The sequence below is a fragment of the Glycine soja genome, chromosome 15 (genome assembly GCF_004193775.1).
Source record: "Glycine soja cultivar W05 chromosome 15, ASM419377v2, whole genome shotgun sequence".
Lineage (NCBI taxonomy): Eukaryota > Viridiplantae > Streptophyta > Magnoliopsida > Fabales > Fabaceae > Glycine > Glycine soja.
The window spans coordinates 39,939,777-39,962,454 of NC_041016.1; positions in this window are offsets into that span (position 1 = coordinate 39,939,777).

The window sequence follows — 22,678 nt, forward strand, 5'->3', positions numbered from 1 at the left end:
TAAATTTAATTCAAAACATGAATATTCATTCAAAGGTTCAAATTCACGAATGCACATGAATGCAGAAAATCTATTTCCGAAAATAAAGTACAGTTCTATACCCATCTCATCTGCCACTAACTAGAGCATGCCCTCTATGGACCAATGAGCTGCTGGAAAGGCTGCAACAAGTTGTTTTGGCTCATCATTTGGTGGTTAGTTCAAACTTTAAATTGATTTCTCTTTTGAACCCATGAAAAGGAAATTGAAAAGGTGTTTTTATACTTTTATGAGATGGCATGAGGGAGGGGAACCCTTGTAGTGCCATGTACTATATGCTGGGCTTGTCTTTGTTGCTTCTTCTTGTTTTGTTTTCAATTTCTCGGTCCACAAATAGTTCCCTACAGGAAAAAGTTTGCACTTTCGTTGCCAAAATGAGAGAGGTGGTTGCCTGTTTTGTTTTCTACAACCTACACAATTTAACTTCTCTATTGACTTTATGTCTCTATCTTCTTCAATTGCCGTGAATAACCTTATTTATGGTGAGCTTAAGCAACAATAAGCATTGTGAAACACTAGTGGAGTATGCAGTAAGCTGGAATGAAGAAAACACAATCCTTTTCATATGCTTGTCATTTGTACTATACTACTACTGTAAAAATGTTTTTTTAAGCAAAAGAGAAGGTTACATTGTATACCCATGATTGATGTGATGTTTCAACATATTCTCTTAAGCTAAGAAGGTTATAAATCTAATTTGATTTGTTTGTTATAAATTTATCCTAAGCATGTTGATCCTGATTATCAAGCTTGGACCTCTAGAGATACCTCAAGGCATCCTCTTGGGACAGGTGAAAACTAAAATAATGCTTGATGGCAATTGCCAATGCTGCTAACCCTAAATAAATAATGAATAAATTACACTAGTTAATTTTAAGGTTTTGTGAAATTACTTTTTTTTTACTTGTTTAACATTAACATTAACCTTCTCAAGGTAAATCTATTTAAAAGTTTTTTTTTTCATTACACTAACTTTATCAATAATTTATTTACGTGGGAAAATGGAATTTTGTAGAACTTTAAAATCTGTCTATATATTGAGAAAGAAATGAACTTAAGTGATGGGCAGAGTACATAACTCAAAGTTTAACTTTTCCTTTTACATCCCAGAAGTGCAAACAAGATATTGTGACTTTATTTTTCTTTATCATCTTCTTGTTCTTTTGAGTCATATATCAGTTGCTACATTTATACTTTTTTCCTTTACGGATCCTCTGACTGTAGATTATATCATCTTTGTTGCAATCCAAAACTAACCAACCGCGAAGCAAAATCGGCGTGACTCGTGACCAATATGAACCCTAATTGTTCAACCTCTAATGCAAATCTGAACTCAGAAGATTGCATGATTGGTCCCATTTATGAAAAGCTTGGAAAGCTTCCCACGGACTAGCCAGATCGTGATGAATTCAAAGTCCGCGTTTGCCACGTGCCAAATTCCTTGGGTTTGGTGAAGAAAGAGGCGTTCGTCCCTCGGTTTGTGGGCCTGGGCCCGTACCATCACCGTGCTGGATCATGACAGATGAATTGAAGTTGCACTACTAGAAAAAGCTGATTTAACATCGGCGGATTAACATCGGTTTTGTCAAAAACCGATGTTAACGTAAACGCGGTGGCATAATTGTAAATAATGTGTATTTCTTAACATCGGTTTTATGAAAACCGATGTTAATGAAGTGACTCTAACATCAGTTTTCAAGAAAACCGATGTTAACGAAGCGACGTTAACATCGGTTTTCATAAAACCGATGTTAGAGTCAATTTGTTAACATCGGTTTTGAAAAAAACCGATGTTATAAGCGATTCGTTAACATCGGTTTTCAGAAAACCGATGTTAACATATAATCAGTTAACATCGGTTTTTTGAAGAAAACCGATGTTAACATTGACATCAATTTGTTAACATCGGTGTTTTATTGAAAACCGATGTTAAACTTACATTTTAAATTGTATTTGAAACGACCTATTTCGCTCGCGCTCCTTTCTTCTCCGTTTACCCTAGCCTCTCTCGCTTTCTTCTTTTCTGTGAACCCTTTCGCGCTCTCTTCTCCATTGCACTGTAAACATCGAAGGCTGTTGTTCTCCATTGCACTGAAGACCATGACAAGTATGCTTCATCTACCTGTGTTGTTCTATCGAAGGCTATTGTTCTCCCTTTCGGGCTAGGTCTGTTTCTGGAACCCTTGGTTAAGCTAAGGAGCTTTTTTGGTTTCTGGTGCAAGGATTGGCGAATTGGTGGTCACCTGAGATACATTTGACTGGTAGTACGTGGTGTTTGTGGTCTGCTGAGGTACATTTCACCTGAGGTACAATCTCACCGGCATTGTTGGTGTTGTGTTCGAGGTAAGCTTCATGTCTTCATTGTAAGTTTGTGCTTTCGCGTACGTGGTGTTTGTGGTCTTTCTTCTTATAGATTGTTAGTTAGTTTCTTAAATAGTTACTACTACTAGCTAGGGTTTCGAATGCAGGTAGTGTTGCTTGGAAAGCTGTGTATCCATTAGGTTCTGGTCACTATTTTCCTCAGTTGCTTCTCCTTGCATCAAAAGGTATGCACTCCTTGTTGTGTATCCATTAGGTTCTGCTCTCCGTTTCCAGCAATGTACTGAATGTGGATGAATATGAATCTTTGTTGTATGTTCTAAAAATCTGGTAGCTGCCTCAATTTCTTGAATAGCATTTTTTGTTCTTGTATGGTTTATTTTTCACAGCAGAAATCAGTAGTATTATATATGATGTGCTCAGATGACTTTTCCCTTTGTCCTATTAGGTATTTCCTTTTTTTTTTGGAAGGCATAAAATATATTATATTATTAAGATAATCAAAGCAGTACAAGTGGTACTGAATTAAAAGAAATACAAGCACCTCTGGTGTTGCCCTCCAAAAGAAATCCCAAGCTAACCCAGTAGAAAAGGCAATCCATTCGTTGAAATCATTGATAATACTAGCTTCTGCTCCCCTAGGTGATATACCCTCTCTTTCAGAATGATGCCTTATATTGTTGAAGTCACCCATAAAGCACCATATACAGTCTGGGTCTTGTTGTTTTATCTTCTTAAGTGCATCCCATTGAATCAATATATTTTTTCCACTTTGTCTTTTTCCCATCTCTGCAACCTCCTGCTTATCTCTGATTTCCATCTCCGTTATCTTGATGATGACTGCTGGCTGTTGTAACTCAGTATGAACTCTTATGCTTTTTGCTAATTCCCATTGAGACTCTGCCTCTTGGATGTCTATTTCATCTGGTTTCTTCGAATTTCCATTAGCTTCTGGACTTTCATTAGCTGCTGGAGGTACGGTGTCACCCGATAAAGCAATTGATTACTTAAACCACCCGTATATAGCTTCTGGACTTTCCTCTACAACCTCATTTGCAATCAAAACCCCATGAAGCAATTGTCTGCCCTTAACAAAGGCTAGGTTCCTTTCATCTATTAAGTGATTCACGACCTTGCTTAGCCTATTTGATAGGACTTTCGCAATAATTTTGTAAACACAACCAATAAGGGATATAGGTCTGAAATCACTAATAAGTTGGGGATCCTTAATCTTAGGGATAAGGGCAATGAATGATGAGTTGAAACCCTTAGGGAAAACTGCATTCACATAAAATTCTGAGAAAAACCTTAGGAATTCAGGCTTCAATTCATTCCAGAAATGCTTTAAGAACCTGAAATTGAAGCCATCAGGCCCTGGGCTTTTGTCACTCCCACAAGCCCACACAGCACTAGAAATCTCCTCCTCTTTAAAAGGTTCCACCATCATTTCTCTCTTATTATTGGACAGAACATTAAAGGAAACCCCATCTAGGTTGGGTCTGTTCAAGGAAGGTTCAGCAAATCTGGCTTGGAAGTGTTGGAGAATTGCAGCCTTGACCACAGCAGGTTTATCTACCCAATTGCCATCAATATGCAGCCCCCTCAAGGCATTCCTTCTTCTGCTAAAGTTAATAATTCTGTGGAAGTAAGAGGTGTTGCCATCACCCTGTTTGATCCACTTACTTCTAGATTTCTGTCTCACTATTGATTCATGAAGAAAAGACTGCTCCCAAAGGTCAGACTGTGTTTTTTTAAGCTGTTGAATTTGCTGTTCGTAGGGGTGAGCTGTGAGAGAATCCTCCAGATCATTCAGCTTTTTCTGAGTTTGCTTCACCTTGTTGCCTAGGTCTCCACAATTATCTCTGCTCCAGGTTTTTAGCCTATGTTTGAGGTTCTGAAGTTTGCATTTTTAGCCTATGATTTGCAGACCAGCAATCCCTAACCACCTTAGTGTAGTCCTTGTTAGACAGCCAAGCATCAAAGACCCTAAAAGGCTTAGGGCCCCAATCAGTGCATTTAGAATTCATTAGGATGGGGCAGTGATCTGAATAGTTCCTTTCAAGATTGAATTGGGAGCTATCAGGCCACTTAGATAGCCAGTCATCAGAAACTAACACTCTATCTAACTTACTCTTGCAAGAGCCATTAGGCCTAACCCAAGTGAAAGGCTTCCACACACAGGGGATATCATCTATCTCCATTTCAGCCAACCAATCATTAAATTTAGCTATAAGGTTAGCTTCTGAATTGGAGTGTCTACTTCCCAATCTTTCTGCTGGGTGTCTAATGCAATTAAAGTCTCCCACCATGCACCAAGACTGAATCTGGGACTGGCTCTTCCTTGAGTACAGCTTCTCCCACAATTGTCTTTTGCTTTCTATCTCACAAGGAGCATAAATGTTGGCCACCACGACTCTCTGCATTTCTGCCATCCAAACCCCCTCCAACATAATGAATCCCCTTTCAGCAGTTTTGACCTCAACCTGGAAATTATTATTGTTCCAGATACACAATAAACCCCCAGCAGTATTCACAGCAGGGACCCATTCCCATTCAAAGTCTGATTGACCCCACAAAGTCTGGCACAGTGCCTTTATCCAAAGAGTCCCTCTTTGTTTCTTGCAAACAGAGGAGGTCTATCTTGTGTTTCCCAACCAATCTCCTAATAGAGGCCCACTTTATACCTCTACCAAGCCCTCTAATGTTATAAGACAGAATATTCATTTTAAAAATTTCCTGCTACCCAGCTCCATAGTTTTCTTTCAGCTTGTATAATATCAAGGCTTGTTAGAGAATCAGCTATGATTCGTACTTATACAAATATGTATCAATTTAGTACCTCTGGTACTTATTAATGAATATATTATATTTTTGGCTGATAAAAAAAACACACAACAATCTTATGCTTGTGTTGATAATGATGCAGGTATATTTACAACGATAGGACCCCCTTTGAGAAATTGGCTGATAAATTCTTCTGTCCTGGTAATTGATTACTTTTTTTTACTTCACCTCCAGTGTTACTAATATAGAAATTAAAGGAAATTCAATCCAAAAGAAAACTTGCTGTCATGCTTTGCAAGTGATATAAATTATCAAAATCTAATGACAATGAGTGCACAGAGCTGCAACTTGGCAGTAGTTTCTGACTAATACATCAGCATTAGGATTCCCAAGCATACAATGAGCTAATCAAGATTTTCACGTATCATTTTTGCTGTTTCTGCTGCTATATGGAGAACAATGTTATCATCATCATCCTGAGACAAAATAAACAGCTTAGAACTTTAAATTAGAAACATAACACACAGAGACACACACACTCATGACACACACACACACACACTCATCATACAAACACACACACACACACACACACACAGAAGTTTGATAACAAATTTGTTCAATTATACATGCAGAAATTTCTTCAATTGTAACTTATTAGGTGTGACAAGGTAGCTGGCCTCTTCATAAGGTACTTATCTAAATTTAACTTAAATTCTACTGCAGTGGTGATGACCTACTAATATTAGTGAAAACAAATTTGCCAAGTCTACATAAGTTAATTTGTTCAGAGTTGTTTATTCCTATTTTAAGTTTTGAAATATGCTTGCATGATTGTATTTGTATGAGGATTATATTGTTTTTTATATAAATTATGGCAAGCTGAACAGTAGTGAGTATAATGTTGGTATTTTAAGGGCAGTGTACTTATTTTTGTTTTTTTTTATCAGCAAAGATAATTTTTTTTTGCTCAGCAAAAATAGATATGTATTAGATAGATGAAAGAGTACCAGAGGTACTGTGAGTACAAATATATTTTGAACATAGCTGGTACACAAGATGAATTAAGTACCAGCTACAACCCCTGACTTAAGTACATATGTGCTGCACCTTTTGGAAGAGGTCTCAGCCAGTACATTCCCTTTCTAATTACATAAAGGCATCTGCCAGATTAGAGGACCACTCTATAGAAACCTAAGAAAAGTACAAAAACTAGTAGCCAAAATTGTATCCTCTACTAGTACATAAAAGCTTGTCTAATACTACTGCACCAGTGATTAAAATGTTCTGTGAAGCCTTTCTCAAAGTTCCTAAGCCAGTTCCTAAGCCAAGCTAGACAAGTATTTTACGTGCAAGACCCTTGTGATGAAAGGTGGTGCGTGGTTCTGCAGGGCAAAACAGTTGGTGTTAATGTAGAAGATGATGATTCATACATGGACACCTATGTTAGTCCTTTGACCGCTCAAATCACTGGTAACGTTGTCGGAGAAGAAGAAGCTGACGACGTTCATGCAAATCGAAATGATCATGATGAAGGAGAATTGATTAACATCGGCTAATGTAATTTTCTACAGAGACAAAGGTCACCAAACCTAGTAAGTGACAACTACATTTTTCTCTTATTGAGGCATCGGTTTTTTGTTTCAATTTGCCTCCTTAGGACTTCATCCAGCTCATGTTTGTCGCCAGTTTCATCATCCACCACCCTTTTCTTCTCTGGCTTCTCATGTTCATTGTTGTTAAACCCATATTTATGCTCTCTTCCCTTCATGTCTTGTTTTATCACAACTTTAGCTGAATCTCCCATCTTCAGCATAGTTGAAACTCCTGTCTCATTGTCCAATGCCACACTTTGATGGCCTGTATCTCTTTTCTTCGTATGTTCTAGTGCTTCAGCTTCAGAATGCATAAAGCAATCAGAATTTCTGAGTGATCACCAAAGGCTTCTGCATCAGCATTGACACTCTCCACCCTCTTTGGTTTATGCTTATGTGTTTTCTTCCGTGCCTCCTCGTTATAAATCTCAGCTTTATTCGAGGTTGCACTAGAACGATCACCACCAATCTGTGCTTCTTCCTCGTCTATCAGGTCAATATCTTTCCTTTCAACTTTTGTTTTGTAAATTACAGTGTAGTTTTCAAAAGCAAAGGTGAAACGAAAGATATTGAGCTGGTAGAGGAGGAATAGGCACGGATTGGTGCTGATCCTTCTAGTGGGACCTCCAATAAATCTGAGAATTATAAGGAGGAAGCATGGAAGAAAACACAGAAGCATAAACCAAAGAGGGTGGAGAGTGTCAACGCTGATGCAGAAGCCTTTGGTGATGACTGGAAAATTCTGATTGCTCTATGCATTGTGAAGCTGAAGCAGTAGAACATACGAACAAAAGAGATACAGGCCATCAAAATGTGGCATTGGACAATAAGACAGGAGATTCAACTATGCTGAAGATGGGAGATTCAGCTAAAGTTGTGATCAAACAAGACATGAAGGGAAGGAGGCATAAATTGGGTTTAACAACAATGAACGTGAGAAGGCACAGAAGAAAAGGGTGGTGGATGATGAAACTGCCGACAAACATCAGCTGGATGAAGTCCTATGAAGATCCTCCTCATTCTCAAAGAGGGGAACGAGCAACAATTTGAAGGTTGTATATTCAGGAACTAAAGAATTCAAAATAGCTAGTAATAAGAGGGATTTGTTTTTGGGATTTTCTGAGCACCAAGAGCGGCTACGCAAGAAGTTTGCACTTGAGGAGGGAAGGATATTTGCAGCTAATGAACAAGTTTCTTAACTATTTGTCCTTAAGATTTTACTATTTCTTTTTGCTAATATGTAAATATAAATGGTATAAGGGTATGGCGTAAAAATATGGTCTATATTTACTTCTAAGATTGTTAGGGGTAAAAATGACCATGTCCCTATGGCATAACCTTATATTATTTATATTTACATATAAGAAAAAAAAATAGTAAAATCTGAAGGACAAATAGTTAAGAAAGTTGTTCATTAGCTGCAAATATCCTTCCCTCCTCAAGTGCAAGCTTCTTGCGTAGCCGCTCTTGGTGCTCAGAAAATCCCAAAAACAAATCCCTCTTATTACTAGCTATTTTGAATTCTTTAGTTCCTGAATGTACAACCTTCAAATTGTTGCTCGTTCCCCTCTTTCTTTTCTGCAAAAAAGAAAATCAAATGCTGTCAAAACATGGATGAAGTCTTAAGAAAATCAATATCAAAGAAAACATGGATGAAATCACAATTAAAAAGCACAACTACCTATCTTTCAAAGTCCTTTGGTTAATTTGTCTTGTCTCCTTATATGGTGGGGTTTTGTTTAATAATCTTATACTTTTGCCTTCCAAAAAAAACTTATCACTAATCCTCTTTTCATTAATCCAATTTTGTATGTTATTGTATAAAAGATTATGGGTTCTTCACCTGCCTCCACTCCTCCTCCTCCTCCTCCTCCTCCTACTTCGGATGCATCGGCTTCGACGTCTGCCGTGAAGCGGACACGCAAAGCCTCACGCCTACGATCGTTGTCCACTAGACCACCTGGTGTTGAGAGACCAGTGGTGCATGTTGATCCTGCTACAGGGAAGGCCGACGGTCCCCACAAGAAGAAATTAAGAACATATTTGGGGATTGTGGCACGTGATAAGGTGGACATCACCTACGAGAACTGGAAGGAGGTCCCTACTGCTCAGAAGGACCTGATTTGGGAGGATATTCAGGTATTTCTCTTTTCTTATTTGATTTTGTGTAATTAATAGCCAAAAAATTTCATTATTGTAACAAATAAACTTTGTTTCATGTTGTCAGGCGGAATTTGATATCCCAGAGGCTTCTGACAGTAGGACGAAAAGGAAGTTACTACAGACCGTGGGGGAGACATGGAGGCAGTTTAAATCAGACCTCACGAGGAAATAGGCCCTTGCAGCCGATCAGGATGGTGTCGAGGACACTGTCTATGACAAATACGGCATCAGCAAGGAAAAGTGGGCCCAGTTTTGCCAGACTCGCAGAGACCCTTCTTGGGAAGTATGTTCCTTTGCCATTTAAGTTGTTTTTCATATTAAACATGATGTTGTTATACTTCATTCTACCCATTTCAAACATTATTGTTTAATTTTTTCAGGATTTGCGCATGAAGGCACAGGCCATCCAGAAGAAGAATACTGCCCCCCACGTTTTGTCTCGTGGGGGTTATGATTATTTGGAGCAGAAGCTCCTGGCTGAGAAGACCAAGAAGAAGATGCAGGAAGCTGCACAGTCAGGAAGCGATGATGGCGTCATCGACCCTCCATCCCCGGTCAGACGCCATGTGAAGTGGAAGATGGCCCGCACGAAGAAGACAGGGGAGATGACGACTGAGGCCGCAAAGGAAATCGCTGAGAAGATTGTAAGTCATGTTCAACTAACCATTACAATTATGTTTGAATATTTTGAGAATGCCATGTACCACTGTGTGTTTTCTGTGCAGGATTCGTTTGAGGAGCAGGCCACACAGGGATCATTCATCCCCCATGGACGTCAGGATGTTCTGGCCGCTGCTATTGGACGTCCAGAGCACCCTGGACGTGTCCGTGGTATTGGAGCCGATGTCACCATCAAGCAATACTTTGGATTGGCTCCACGGACGTCTCGCAACGCTTCCTCCCTGCCTCCTGGCGAATTACACCAGCTGACTCAGCAGATCAGGGACCAGCTAGAGGAGTCCATCACAGAGAAAGTGACGAGGCAGGTCATGGCATCCTTCAGCCACCTTCAGTCGCAGATGCAATCTCAGGGACTTGCAGTGCCTCCTGAGCCTCTGGTTGGTCCTGGTCCCTCCGGTCCTCGAGTGAGCACAAAGGGGAGTTGTGTTGATCCCTCAGGAAACGATCCTGAGACCGGTGACTTTGACAGGTGCGGCTTGTACATAGAAGCAGATCCTGCCCGCCTGGTTGCCATCGGGAGAGTTTATGAGGGATCCACTGTTGTTCATAACACTCCTTTGTTGCTTGGCCAAGTAAAGGTGAATGTGGAGGAGGCTAGAGATGCAGATGCTCCAGTTCCTGTACCTACTGATGAGGTTTCCTTAGCGGGGCAGGCACTTCACACCTTCCTTGCTTGGCCGACACATCTAGTCAAGTCTTTATCACAACAGGTACTTATTGTCCTTACTATATGTTTCTTCTTTTCAAATTAGGCTATTTAACTTTGTTTCATGAACAGGTAGCTGTGTCTCCGCCAAAACCACCTCCGAAGCCCGATCCGGAGGTCGATGATCCGCTTTATCTTATGACATTGACCATCCCAGAGCTTTTCTTGAGGCCTTATCAGGTTAGATGGGATGTCACCGTGTTCGGGGTCGTTAATCCAGATTTCCCCCTGTACATAAAGCACGAAGACCTCTCCGAAATCGCACACGGTGGTCAATGTCTCAACATATCAATGTTACAGTTGTGGATTCTGTAAGTCTTTATATAAAAGGCTTTTATTTACCTAAGTTATGGCTTTCAATTCATAAATATTTAACTTTGACTTAACATAAACAGGCATCTCACTAAAACTTGTATGCGAGCGGGGAATTCTGATATCTATGGATTCCTCGAGCCTCAGTCCATTCAGAGGTCTGGGCAATCACAGTTTGAATCTGAAAGTTATATAAAGAGTTGGATGCAGAGTTCACAACGCGATGTGTATCTTGGAGCCTACCTAAATGGGTAAGTCACAAAATAACAAAATTTAATTAATGTTTACTAATGTACTAATCCATTTTAGGTTCCACTGCAGCGGACATTGGCAGATGGTGGTCATCCTGCCCAAGGAACACTTAGTTGTCTGGTTTTGTTCATTGCATAACAGGCTAGACAACTACCTTAAGGGGATTATTAATAGGTTAGTGTTCTTTTCAATACATTTGCATTGTAATACCTCAACGTACAACACCAGTTTTTAATTGTTACTCATATGGAACAGTGCTATCAAGGGTCTTGATGATGCTCCACAGCCTAAATCAAAGGCTCCTGCTAGGTGAATTGTCGTCAAGGTACGTCATTTACATAAAACATCCACTTATATATATTTCTTTATGTGTCTGTACACTAGTTGTTTAATTAATATCCAAATTTCATTATGTATTTAGTGTAATAGACAAAAAGGAACTACTGAGTGCGGCTACTATGTCATGCACTGGATGTCCACCATCATTTTAGGAAGTTTTAGAAATAATTGGGAAGCGGTAAGTTTATTTCAAAGAAAATCGATTTATTTATAATTTGTATTACATTATTAACTTAATATGATTTATTTAATCATGCAGTATTTTAACGACCCTAGACCATTGGAGCCCGAGAGATTAAAAGCATTGCGGATTCAGTGGGCACAGTTTTATCTTCGAGTTAGAGATCAGGCCTAGGATTTAGGGACATTTTTTAACATTTTTTACATTTTTTATGTAACACGAACATTGAATTCATTTGTTGATTGTTCTTTATAATATATAAATCAATTATTTGATGTTTATTATCATTAAAACTGCTTGAAAGCAGAATAAAATGTTTATTTGCTGTGAATTGGGCCTCCTGAAATTGCATTTGACAGGTACAATTTTGGGTTTACTGTAAAAACAGAAAGTATATATAAAAAAAATATTTGAAAACAACATCGGTTATTAACAAAAACCGATGTTAATATCATAACCAACATTGGTTATAATAGAAAACCGATGTTAACGTTTGTATATTAACATCGGTTTTTTGTGTATAATCGATGCCAGCGTTTGTATTTTAACATCGGTTATCTGTGGATAACCGATGTCAACTATTGTACATTAACATCGGTTAATTATAAATAACCGATGTGAATATTTGAATAATAACATCGGTTATTTATAATTAACCGATATTATACACAAAGAACTACACCAAATAAGTGTAAGCATCATCAACGTTGACATCGGTTTTCTAGAAAAACGGATGTTAAGGGCATACATTAACATCGGTTATTCTAGAAAACCGATGTTAAACTAACATATTAACATCGGTTTTACTAGAAAATCGATGTCAAGGTTCATCATGCCTACACTTTTTTTGTTGTTGTTCATTGTGTTTAACATCGGGTATTTGGAGAACCGATGTTGTCATATGTATGTTAACATCAGTTCTCCAAAACCGATGTTAAGATTCATACATTCAACATCGTCACTTTCAACATCGGTTTTAGAACCGATGTAGAATGTTCTAAATAACCGATGTTGAAAATGTATTTTCTAATAGTGTTGGGTGTGGCCAATAGGGTTTCCAAAGTCAAAGACCTACTAGGTAATAACCAGTGGCTCCAAAACTCCAATGCCCTTGACAAAAATAAAATTGAAGCTTTTTACCACTTCGATGCCCTCACCACCTTTGATCCCCCCACCCTACACTACGTGCTGGGAGTAGATGGCTTATTCTTGCTGGCCTTGCTTCACAGAGACGCTGCTGGTTCCAACCATTCCTACTTCTTAACTGGAAAACGATGGATGCTCCTGGTCGACGCAGTTGGTGTAGAAGTGACGTTGGATGATATTGTGAGGGACGTTTTCGTGCTTGAAAACCAAATACCCATTCACGTGCTTATGGAGATAAGCAAAGTGAATATCAACAGCAGGGAAAGTGGGGGAATTATAGAGGAGCATAACCTGGGTGAAAGCATGCTAAATTTCTGTAGGCCGCTCTGTCCACTTGTTCATTCAGAGCAAGTCTCCTCAAGGAAAGCAGAAGACCGTGCTCATTTATTGGATCTTGTGTACCATTTGACTGCACCTCAGCTTGTGCCGGCGTCGGAGTCTGAACAGAATCCCCAGCCTCTGCTTATTCATTTCATTATAATTTTTGCATACATGATTTTATGGGCGTGCTTGTTATTATGTATCATACCATTCTATTGCATTACGTTCTTCCTGTACCTACTGATTTTCCAGGTGATAGTTCCTTTAATTCAACGGGTGGTACGCCATGTATTTGATGACATAACAAAGTTTCCTGGTTTAGGCTACTTTAAGAGCCTTGTTATAGTACTTGGATTTCCATTCCTCAAAAGAACACTTCAGTTGGAGGACTCAACAGACTCTTCTGAGGAAGTTGTAACAATTCCATCTGCCTTGAAACTTGAAGATATTGGCGTCAAATTCATACCTGCTGAAGGTAGCATCACATCATATAGATATGAAACAACACCGCTCCCGATGGGATACGAAATGCTACCGCTCCCATGAATACTTTACTTGCCTCCAATCAGGTTGGATGCAATGTCTGAAGTGATCATCAGAAACCTGCTGGCCTATGAGTCCTTAACCAAATCCCATCATGACTTGATGTGCAGCTGAGATAATGAGTGGTCTTATAGTCACTTCTGAGGATGTGCAGCTGCTGGTACGTGACAAAATTATTGAGACCCAGCTACGTGATGATGTTGTCTTACAACTTTTCAATGGCATGATGAGAAAATCGATTAAGCCAATTTTGCCAAGTTAGAGGAAGCGATTAAGATAGTCAACGGTAAATTTAGTTACACGCAGACGCTACATTGGTTAAACCGCTACTTCCTACTTTATTTGGCTGCAGCCGTCGCTTTATTTATATTTTCTCCACTTTTGAGGGACGTAACGATGTAATTCATGTGCTTGACCATTTATAGTTACATTGACAGAATACATTGTTAGTCTCACCGAGTTGGAGATTATGGCCGAAACATGTCTTTCATAAGTTCTATGTAATTGTAAAGTGTACGCAGTCTCTGATGACTATTTTATGATTTACAGTTGAATGTGATTAGATAGATACCATTGAATTTGTTGTAATCTGGTTACTAGTTATAGTACAAATTAAATCAGCAAGAGAAAAATAACCCTTTATATTATTGTTGTTCAATACATACAATACAACATGACTAAATGCATACTTGGTAACAAGTTCGCTAACAATGCATCCATGTCTACCAGAAGCTATAAAAATTAGCTTCTGCATTCTATTTTATTTTTTAAATTTGATTTGAAAAGAATATTGAAACTTGAGTCAGGTGTTTTTCCAAACACACAATGATCAGGTACGCAAGTTTTGAGCTCAGCCTCCTCAAAACCAAGTTTGCAACGAAAGATATGTAGTAGTCTTTATTTACTAGCACCTAAACAACAGGGACATCAGTGTATTTAGCTACGTATGATAAGAAATTTAGCTACGTATCATAAGAAAAAACATGTGCCAAATTGAAAGATGTATTTAGCTACGTATTGTTCTCTTACACTAATGCTTTGTTTGGTTGGGAGAAATAAAGGAGATAAAGAGGGAAATAAATAAAAAATGGTGTGGATGATATGTGAGTTCTACAACTTTTACACTCTACTCTAATTTAAATTTTTTTTTAAAATTTTTATTCTATCTATTTTTATCATGAAAAAAGATAAGGAAACACCCAAGTAGTGCAATACCCCCATTAGACACCCCCTTAGTTAGCCTTAAATATATTATTTTATTATTTCAACTATTAATTGATAATAAAAATAAAAACAAAAGATAAATTTGAAAATTATGAAAGGAATGAAAAGTGGGAAAGGAAAATTACTACTGCGCAACAATTGAAGATGAGGGAGTTGGTTCTTCTATGCAATGCTTCACTCTCGCACCCATCATACCAAGCAAGGGAGGAGACCTAGTCACACGACTTTTCCTACGTACTCGACAAACGTGGCCTAGACATCAACACAAGAGGGAGTTTGTGTAGTTGTCCTATTTCTCCTTCTCACCTGTCAAAGGTGGTTTAGTGGCTAACATTGGAGGTGTTTCTCTCATTTCATTCCCAGACACAACCCACTAGAGATGCTTTCAACATGTTAATTGGATTTTATTTCTCATTAGATTTAACTTATAGGTCAAGTGTAACACAATCATGATATAGTAACTGAACTATCATTCAGGCCATCTCCCAAAGGAATAAATAACAGATTTCATGTAATTATTTAACCAAGAACTAGATTTTTGTATTTTTGTTTTGTGATTGTCACGAAATAAATAATATAAAATAAATTACAATAAAAATTAAATAACGATAAAATAATTAAGTAATGATAGAAGTACTAGACTTGGATGGTTACATCGATCTTGATGAATGAATGTCTAGGTTCGTACTTAGAATTCACTCGATCCATTGTAACTTTATAATTTTCTACTCATCTCTCTTGCTCATCCCTAATTTACTAATGTATTCTACCCCATTTTTTGCATGGTCGTAGTTGCTAAACTATTTGCCCGATACCCAATTCCATGGACATATCGACACAAGCAATCAACATTAATGGTTGAGAATTAGCAAGACTTAACCCAGATTATTCTGCCCCTAAAGATAATCTAAATTAAGTGCTCAATTCAGGTTCTAGTTTCAATAAGGCTGGCCAAAACATAAGTCAATTCCTAAATTCATCTATAAGATGACAAATCAAATAAAAGCATTGAGTAGAAAAACAAATAAAGAACTCAAGATAAAGTATTGAATTGATAGAATTCAAGTGAAACAAGGTTCATCCTTTCCTCTCATAGGTGAAAGAAATTGCCCTCATAAAAATAATACAGTGAGACCTAGAGTGTCTAACAGAATGATGAAGGTGTCTAGTAGGTGAAAGTCTAAAATATAATTCTAAGAACTGCTCGGGACTTCTACGCCGTTACAATGAATGTCTAGTTTCCTATTTATAAAACTTTAATTGGGTTTAATTAAGGAGATAATCATAAGAAATTACCAAAAAATAATATATCTAATTAATTCAACTAATTATTTTCTTCTTAAGCTGATTTATCCATGAAAAATATCTTGCTCTTGATTTTCCTAGTTTTTATCTTAAATTTTTGAAATTTCTCCTTTCAGAACTTTATGCTAATTTTAGGTCTCTGGAGCTCTAGCTCTTAAGCGAGAGATTGCTCACTTTTAGCAACCCAATTGGAATTTGAGTTTTGCCCTCTATTTCCTAACACTTGAGCGAGTTTTCAGGCACTTGAGCGAGCTCCTGCCAGAATGACCGATTTTTGCTAAAAAAAAAAACAATAAAAAATTTGTTGAAAATAATATATTGTGCTACAGGGCCCTTCCCATTGGATGGCAAAACCCAGTTTTTAGCGGCATTTTGTGCTGGCAAGGTCGACATTCACTATCCCAGCTATTTTCCCATTTTCCTTTTTCCACATACAAAAAAAAACTTATTTCTATTCTTTACACGTTTCCTTGCAGATCATTATTGAGGTCCCTTTGTCTTACCATAGACAGTGGAGGCCATATTACCCAACTTATGTTTTATTTTACTATAATGGAAGCACACATTTTGTTAGGGTACATAAATATGGCAACCATTATTTTTTTGCTGATGGTCTGAAAGAGTTTAGGAGAATCCACTACATTAACGATGGTGTCATTATTGGGTTTTTTGCTCCCGACAAAAATACATCTTTCGAGGTTAATGTCATGGGACCTATCCGTGGGCAACCAACGGGGAGGTCAGTGGTTACAACCAGAAGGCACATCTTTACAACTGATGTCACACCATACATGGTGCAACACAACTTGCCTTTGGTAGGAGTTTCCAACCCACTCAATTATGTTGTTGTTTTTCTGTGCCAACTTTTCTTAAACACTGTCAAACAAAACTATTAGCAAAATAATTGTCCTTTATATTCCTTATATTCAGATAACAATGCCTGCTGATTAAAAAAAAATGTCCTTCAACTGCTCTTATAATTCGGTTACAGGTTCTTCCAGCAACTGCTTCAAATTATTTGTTTGGCTCAAAAAAATATATTCCTGTCCACTGTGGTTATGGTAGACGTAACCAGTGGCAGATCACCATTCAAGATGGTCTGCCATCCCTTGCAGAACCATGGTTTCAGTACCTATCTGAAAATAACTTAATGCCTGGAGATGAAGTTGTCTTCTTCTTCAAGTTTGACGAACATGCGTGGGAATTGCTATTTAGGAAAGAAGTCATATGGGATGACACCCTTTCCAGTTGAAGACCATACATACAACTATAATCTTTTGGGCTTTGGTTTGATTTATATTTTGCTTAATTTTGTTAGTCAAATACCTTAGGGTATGAAACAATTTCTTCCCCATTACGCTGAACTTCTAAGATTATGAACATTTTTTTTTTGTCTGATTTTTTGTGGTTTTTTTGGATGCTTCATTGCTATTTTTTCCTTAAACTCATATTTCTGTTATTGTTCAGAGTTTTAGGGGATAGTCTACGAGGTAAGCTATAATTTTTATGCATTTCCCTCAGAGCTTAATTATCTGGATTTGCATGCAAGCTCTCCACCTCATAGTATCTTTTTGTGGTTTTTACAATTTTTACTTTTGCGATTTTTACGTTGTTCCTTCCTTTTCCCTCCCGTGATGCTTGCTGCTGTGGGTTATAAACCCAATATCTCATAGAGAAAACAACTACAAGGAACAACTTCAACAAATTACCCATGATTCCACATTTTCAGGGCTATTTACCGTGTAACATTTGTCCCACTTAATTACTCTAATTCATTTGTTATTCATTCCACCAGTTTTTATTCATTTTGTTACTTCCTTTATTAAACATTTATGCTTTTAAAAAGCTACTTATATTTCATTTAAAATAATATCCACCTATTTCTGAATTTAATTTTAATTAGGTCTATGTTGCAATTAAAAAAACTCAAAAAGTAACTTAAGAAACAACCCGTGCATGTATCGATGTTAAATCTATCTTAATTTTCATACTGTCTTTCATTTTATTTCTAGATTGCAAAACAAATAAGATATATCTATTATAATAGATATTCTCTTCTAAATAAAATCTTTTATAATACTATTAATTAAGAATTCAATTTTTAATTAATTTCTATCACTAATTCCTACTTCTATATGGATTAAATTAGCAGAACTAGATTCCATTTCCAACACTATAAATTTTTCTATATAGTTTATTAATTTTATGTGTTTGATTTAATTTGATGACAAATTATGTAGGTTTGTTCAATGTATTTTAATTATTTCCCTTTATATTTATGAGTGACAACAAATTATAGTCAAAATTTATTCTTTCCTATTGAGGTTGAAATGTTGTTAGTTTTCTTTGTTATGTGCATATATTGTTAGAATTAATGTCTCATGTGAAAGGCATGTGACTTATATAGGGACTAATAAGTAAATAATTAACGATTAAGGGCTAAATTGTAATTGGGCTTAATAGGAGAAGTTTCTAGGGTTAACTGCTACTTGATGGGAGTAGTGGTTATAAAAGGGGACTAATACCCACTAACGTGAAATAAGGTCCCCTTCCTGACCAAAAAAGTGTTCTCTCTCACCCATAGTCATCACGAACAGAGAGAGGCAGAAAAGAAAGGCCTAAGGAAGTGAAATCTTATTTCTCTCATCTTTCAAGGAAATCAAAGTGCACCGGAGAGAAGTTCATATGGAGAAAGGTACATGTTTTCCTACGGAGAAAGGTACACATCATTATCTATTGTTTATTGATTGTTTTGTGAGAATCATAGGTTTCAAGATCCTGTTTTTCCTATAATTGATAGTCTAGGAAACCCTTTAAAGTTTTACATGTGGTATCAGAGCATGTGTTATGAAATTTATGATTCTCCAATAATGATTTAATTTCTCCCAATTATGCATGAACCCTAATTATGAAATTTAGGGATAATTTAATTTCTCCTAATTATGCATGAATCCTAATTATGAAATTTAGGGATTTTATTTTCCGCTGCATGTATTGTTTTATTGGCAATATTTTATTATTGTTGAATACCAATTTTTGGGAAAATATTATTTGAAAATGTATGATTATAAGAGAGAAAGCTGCACGGCATGTATATATTAAATTTGGAGAAAGTTTTTACTTCTAATGGTGAAAGAAAGAAAGCGCGCCATTAACATAAAGATTCAATTCCAATTCACGGGAAAAGCTTTCCAAGTCACAGAAAAGGCTGCGTCGTAAGGATTTTTTGTAATTGCTATTTGCAACCAAACTTTACTATTTCCAATCCCACTTGCTTTTTTTTCCGAATGTTATTGTTGAATGTTATTGAAGGATTGAAAGTTTATGTCTTAGAATTAAATTAATGTGAATGTTTTGAAATTATTGGTAGCAGTAAATATGTATATGCTACATATTCCTTTGAATGTGTTTGAATGCAAAACACAAATAAATGCAAATATTATTTTATGGCCTGGAATGAAATTAATAGAATGGCTATGAATTGTTAATAGCAATAAGTATGTGCATGCCATATATATTTGGTTGGAATTAAATGTATGTTGAATTTGTTAGTCACCAAAGTGACCAAATTTGTAAGGTTATTTAATTCAAAATTAATGATTATTTCAATTATATTTGGTTGGAATTAAATGTATGTTGCATTTGTTAGTCACCAAAGTGGCCAAATTTATAAGGTTATTTAATTCCAAATTAATGATTATTTCAATTATTCATAGAATAATGGATGCTAAATGATGTGAACCTGACTAGGAGCGGATCGCTTGATACAGGCTACGGAGATTTGGATGACACCACTTCCAGTGAAGGAAGATAAGTCAGGGTAGACGCCACAAGGATTACCTTGATAAGTCTGAGATTGGTTGAACAAGGAACCCAGGGAGAAGCTCTCACCAAATTTTATGAAAAATGCCAAAAGTTCCCTTTATTGAAAATAAAAACCAATACTTATAGTGTATCTGAACAAAAAGATAAAAATAGACATGGGTCTTCTAAACAGTTTGAGCCAAAATTACAATAAATAAAAATTGTTAATAAAAATAGAACATATTTGGTATGGGCCTTCAAATTAATCTGGGCCTTCAGCAACAATTAATAGTCTTGGTAGTATCTCTGCCTCTGGGCCTTCATCCTTCTCCACTCGGAGGCTTTGTCCTTCTCCACTTGGGCCTTCGTCCTTCTCCACTTAGGCCTTTAGCCTGTATTTGGCTAGTTTCAGGATTCTCATCACCTTCTAAATAGTTTGGGCCAAAATTACAATAAATAAAAATTATTAATAAAAATAGAACATATTTGGTATGGGCCTTCAAATTAATCTGGTCCTTCAGCAACAATTAATAGTCTTGGTAGTGTCTCTCCCTCTAGGCCTTCATCCTTCTCCACTTGGGCCTTCATCCTTCTCCACTTGGGGGCTTTGTCCTTCTCCACTTGGGCCTTTAGTCTATATTTGGCCAGTTTCATGATTCTCATCATTCCCTCCTTCTTGGAAAACATTTGCCCTCAAATGTCTAGGATCATCACCGGGTTCAAGTACCACTTCCTTCCTTTTTTTTGTTGGCTAGCTTGGCATAGCTTTCATTCTTCTTTGCAATTTGCACCTTCACTTGGTCATACAATCTTTTCACATACTCAACTTTGGCATGTGCATCCTTATGCTAAGTCTCTTGGGGCTTGCTGTTGTAAGTTGGCCTGTTAGGCAATGAAGCTTCTGGAAGGAGATCAACTTGATGTTCTATGCTTCTTGAAGGTGGCAGTCCATAAGGAATCTCCTTGGGAAAGACATCTTCAGATTCCTGCAATAAGGGTTGAACACTAGGAGAAACATAAATAGTTAACTGAATAGAATTATCACTCTCTCTTTCTCTTGTGTATCACTCCATCTCTCAAGTGTATCACTCTTCCTTTTTCTATTCCTCTGTGGTGCCTCACTATTGTCTCTCTCTTGTTCTCTCTTTTCTCTCCTTATGATTTGGTCATCACACACTTCTCTAAGGGATAAAGGTTTAAGAATAATTTTATGGTCATGGTGCTGGAAAGAAATCTTGTTGGTGAAGCCATCATGCACTGCTTTGGTGGTGTCCTCTTCAATGTTGGCCCTCACTAGTGCCATCTCCATCTCCTTATCCTCAACAATCAAACTTCCTTGGGATAGCCTCTGGAGTTTCTGTCGCATGGTTCTACTGTAGCTAGTGGGAACATACCTCTTTCGCATAACCCTTCTCATCACAGTCCATGTATCTATCTCCCGCCCTTCTTCTCTCTTCATCTCGCTTTGATTTTTCTTCCACCAAACAAGGGCATAGTCTGAGAATGTAGCTGCTGCTAACTTCACCTTCTGCTCTTCCGAATAATCATTGTAGAAGAATGCATGCTGAATCTTCATCTCCCAGGTAAGGTAGGCGTCTGGGTCACTCCTGCCTTTAAAAGAGGATACATTGAGTTTTACTCCCTCAATTCTATCTTGCCCTTCTATTCGGTTCGATCCATCATTGACCCTTCTATTGCCACCATAAGGTCTCCCAGCATTTGGATTCATTTGGTGCTCTAGTCCTTCTATTCGCCTGTAGAGCTCTTCATTGTTACGTTTCAACAAATGTTGCATTTGTATAGTCATCACGTCTAGTAATAAGCATTGAAATCCGTCCAGTTGATGATATACACCACCATTGTCACCAGCTCCTGCCATGATTAAGAAACAAAGAATTTTGCAGTAATTTTAAAAAAAGATTCAGGACCTCACCACACTCTACTCACGTGTTCCTCTCTTCGATGGTAGTTCACTCGTGTTTGATGCTCTCAATAGGCTTTTGTGTAATGTATTCCCTCTTGCCTTTTACCACTCGTGTTTCCTCTTAAGTTCCTGGATGGACCAAATTAGACACACAAGGTAATATAAAATAAAAGGAAAGACAATATAATTATCACATATTTGATTTGGGATAACAACTTGGACTTGATTTGGATAGCAGATTGGATTTGATTTGGATAAAAGATTAGATTTGATTTGGATAATATATTAGATTTGATTTGGATAACAGATTAGATTGGATTTGGATAACAAATTAGATTTAATTTGGATAACAGATATGATAACAAATAAGATGACAGATAGGATAACAGATAAGATAACATATATGACTAGTAAATTTCAAATGCTCATAACTTTTGCTACGGTTGTCCGTTTGAGGCCCACTATATATCAAAACGCTCAGAATTGAGAGGAGAATCCAGATAAGGAAATATAGTACACGATTTTCTGCACAAAAAAAGCCTCTAACTACCTCAATTTCATGTTCAAAGATCAAACACCCACTTTCTTTTTCTTTTTCTTCTTTTCTTCTCTTTTTTTTTTTCAAAATTTCTGCAAATTTTTTTTTAACTTGAAACAGAACTCGAACAGATTTTTTTTTTTGACACAAAGTCTGAAAGACACAAGAAACAAGAACAAGAACAAAAAATGTGAAAAGAACAAGAACACGGAAAAAACAAAGACACAACCAAGAACGCAACAAGACGCAAACAAGAAAACAAATAACAGAACAAGGACAAAACACGAACCTGAACAAATTACAAAGAGAAAAAAATAGGATAGGATAGAACCTGTATCAAGAGCCGAAGCTCTAATACCAGATGATGTGAATCTGACTAGGAGCGGATTGCTTGGTACCGGCTACGGAGATTTGGATGACGCCACTTCCAGTAAAGGAAGATAAGTCAGGGTAGACACCATAAGGATTGCCTTGATAAGTCTGAGATTGGTTCAACAAGGAA